The sequence below is a fragment of the Sphaerodactylus townsendi genome, linkage group LG03, assembly GCF_021028975.2.
Source record: "Sphaerodactylus townsendi isolate TG3544 linkage group LG03, MPM_Stown_v2.3, whole genome shotgun sequence".
NCBI lineage: Eukaryota > Metazoa > Chordata > Lepidosauria > Squamata > Sphaerodactylidae > Sphaerodactylus > Sphaerodactylus townsendi.
The window spans coordinates 52,991,453-52,995,315 of record NC_059427.1 but is presented as its reverse complement, the minus strand read 5'-3'; the positions used below and the strand labels follow the sequence as shown (position 1 = coordinate 52,995,315).

The 3,863-nt window shown below is 40.9% G+C and overlaps 1 protein-coding gene across 2 annotated transcripts in view; it reads left to right on the top strand.

The window, feature by feature from the left end:
• Nucleotides 1–3,863, top strand: part of CELSR3 (cadherin EGF LAG seven-pass G-type receptor 3) — a 231,456-nt gene that overhangs the window by 140,024 nt on the left and 87,569 nt on the right. The window lies entirely within an intron of this gene.

Genomic DNA, 3,863 nt, shown 5'->3' with positions numbered 1-3,863 from the left:
AAAAGAAACCCTTAACAAGGTGTTAAGGGCTTATAGAAATCAAGGTCCGAGTCTGGTAGCCTTGTTCTTCTGCAAAAGAGCTCTTTCAGCCTCTCTGCTGCTCCGAGTCTCCACCCCTTACTGGGTCAACCCATTCTGGGCCAACCCATTCTGGGCATGGGGGTTACACTATCTAAAAGGCTATTGGTAGTTTGCTGAATGAACCCAGCCTTGTCAATTTCACCTGGTTCAACACCCCATTGATGGACTTTAACTGTGAATTTTTTTAAAAGACAGCTAGCGGTGAGGGGGAGCTCCTGAAACCTCCTGATTATCCTGAAATGGTGGCATGTAGAGTGGGTGAAACTACTTTAATGTGGGGGGGGGGGCGCAGGAAGAAAATACTCAAGTGAAAAACTCAAGTGAAAAAACTCAAGGAAGTACAAATGCATAGGGATCTCATCTGCTTTTCCTGTGAAGGGAGGGGGAAAGTCATGTTTACAGACCACTCAGAAACCACAGGGATCTCAGATTTGACAGCTGGGGTAAATTCTAAAGAGGAGGAAATATGAGTATAACAGAATAAAATCCAAAGGGAATGTATACTCAAAGTGAAGGTGACTACATGTGCATAAATGGTCACAATTTTAATGCACTTTTAAAAATCCCTTTTCCTTAATAGTGAAAAAGCCTACCAATTCATCTGGCTTTTCTTACCAGACCTTCATAGTTTATTCCCTCACAATACTCTAAAATGTTATTCAGCCAGTGAACATTTTCAGGTTTCTATTCATTCTCTTTTTGTAAAATTCATACTTTTACATTTTTACCTTAGTTTTGTCAGTGCTGTTGGAAGATCACCTAACATTTTTCCTTCTAATATCTTGCAGAGGTTTTTTTTAATGGTAGCCCCCCACAGAAAGAACAAGTAAACTGGAATTTTATCCTGGAATTTCACCATAGATAACTGTACATTAAATTATTCTACCTGATCCTTGACCATCAAGATTCAGTTTGAATTATATCATCTTGATATCTTCCAGAAATCATATAGGCTATCTGCCATATTATTATACCTGGACATATTTCCTTTTGTTGATCAGTAATCTATAGATAAAACTTGTGTTTTATATTACTATAACAACATCCTTGTTAGTGCAATGTTAGTGCAAAGAAAAGTTTTAAAAATTAGAGTGCCTTGGTCAGAATAAAGAACCAAAAGCAGATAAACTTTTCTGAAACCTAAAGCCCTGATGCCTGCAACACAGCAATTTTGCTGCTTCCAACGTATAAATTTGTTAATTTCCCTGTTATTGGAAAGAAGAATTTGAACACACTCCAGTCCCCCCAGAAATGCTGACCTATACAACTAGAGGTCGGTGTTTTTGCAATAAAGAACACTGGTCAATATACAAGTGAAGAAAAACGGAACCAGATGTGAGTAATAGGACCACAGAAATTGCATTTACCCAGAAGTGCTATTTTAAAGCACACTACATGTTGATCTTCTGTTTTTGTGGCATAATACATTCTTGGCAGCCCAAGAGAGTTTCAGTACTTCAGGCGAGCCTTTTGAAAAGGCAGCTAATCTATCAGGTTTGCTGATGTGGCAAAGATTCCAGAGGCACATTCAAGAAATCAGGAGCAAGTTTCTGTTTGTACTTTTGTGTGCGTGTGTGTGTGTGCGTGTGCGTGTGTCCAGTGAAGTCCTTGCATCTAGATACTGGCCAGGTTTCCTCATAAAAAAATCTTTAATCTGAAGTCACATGTTCTGATTTTCAGAATATAAAGCAGATTTGTTGGTATATGTTGGGATTCCCACATATAGAACACATGCAGCAAATTTTTTTTTCCAATAGTTTTCTTGGGGCAGTTTTTGATGTGGAAAATGGCACAGGAAAAGCTTTAACAGTCTACTCCTGTTGCTCTGTGATCCCCTGGTAAACCACTTTTTGAAAATACCTGGCACTCCATGCACAGAACTCCATTATATAGTTATATTCTCAGATGCTCACCTTGATTAGAAAGCTTGCTTTGAACAAAGACATCAGAAGCCCAGTTTGAGAAGTCCTTGAAAAGGTAACCTTGATTTTGTGATACAAAAGCAGTTAGCTTGGAATTAGTGAGAGTTGCTAAGGGAATATAGCTACGATCTTCAGAACTGGCAGTAAGTGTTCCCCAGCACAGAGAGCAGAACATACAAGAGGGAGAGCAGAACACACAAGAGAGCACCAGTGGCGTAGTGGTTAAGAGCAAGTACACTCTAATCTGGAGGAACGGGGTTTGATTCTCCGCTCTGCCACTTGAGCTGTGGAGACTTCTCTAAAGAAATCAGATTAGCTTGTGCACCAACACACACCAGTTGGGTGACTTTGCGCTAGTCACAGTTCTTCAAAGCTCTCTCAGTCCCACCTACCTGACGGGATGTCTGTTGGGGGGGGGGGACTGTCAGTCCCTTTGTCTCCTTACAGGAAAGAGGGGATATAAATCCAACTCTTCTTCTTCTACTACTTGTAATGATCCCACGAGAATCTAAAATTCTTAAAGAAGAATATAAAGGAATATACATTGAGCTCCTTAAAGAAAACTCTGGCACTATGGATCAGCAGCAGACTGGGAAGCAAAAGTGGCCCTGAAGCAAGTCAAGCCAGCACTGCAGGGTCATTCAGCTCAGTGGAGCTGACAATGGGCATTAGTTCACCCAGTGCACCATTCTCCAAACTCAAAGGAGACATCTGGTGAGCTGAACTCAACTCTTATTGCTGATGCAGGATCCAGGCCAAGCTGAGGCTCAGGCAGAGATACCGGGGCTTGGCTCTGCTTGCTTCCTAGCCACTAATCATTCCTTAGTGCAGCAGCCCATTGGGAAGCTTCCTTACAAGTTACATGGCTGATCCACCCATGCTGTGAGCACAAAGTAAGGATGGTCGCACACAAGAGAAACAAACAGCCAATTAAAAAACAGAAGGCTGCTTCATTGGCTTCCAGCTTTCTAAATGGGAGGGTCAGCCATTATTTTCTACTGTCTGGTCTGTTCAGAACATGTCACACATGGGTGGAACTACGGATGGCATCATGGACAACCTTGTGTGTTCTGCTCCCTGTGTTGGGGAACACTCACTTACTGCCAGTTTTGAAGATCATAGCTATATTCCCTTAGCAACTCAATCCCAAGCCATCTAGTAATATCTCAAGCAGCTTGATCGACTACTGATTGAAACAAGTGTGCTCTCTCTTCCATACAATTAAATGAAATCTTTGTGATAGACAGGAAAACAGCAATCGTAGGCTTTTTCCATCCTTTTTTCCTCATTTTGGAACCTTGTGGATGCTTTTAGTTCCCTGTTTTAAAAGCACACGGTAAACACAAGGCATAAGAAGCAGCCCACACAGCTGAGGCTGTGCCTGAGAAGCCCCTTTTTAAGATCTAAAAGTTTAAAAAGCTAAGAAACTGCTGCTGTTTGTCTGGGAAAAAGAAACAGCCTGGGGACCAAAGTCAGTTCCATCTACTGTATCAGCAGGATTTCAGATTTTAAAAGGGCCGTGCCAGCTACTGAATCAGCAATAGGGAATTGCACATAGAGAACTCATTTGTACACATTCGTTCTCAACTGTATAAATCATAGCTAGATCAGCGGGGAAATGTTCACTATGTAAAGACTGGGATTTTTCAAAATTCTTATACAGTTCAGTAGAAGCTTTAGAGTTATGCAAAACACTTCAATGACTTGAAGTTGTTTATATCCATGCTGCTTAGGACTACTCTTGAAATAATACAGTTAAGCGTTACAGGTCTTCTACTTTGCCATAGTAATTTTTTGTCATCAACATTACGAACTGTTCAAAAACCCCTCTTCTAAAAGAATTAAAAACTACCTCCCCAA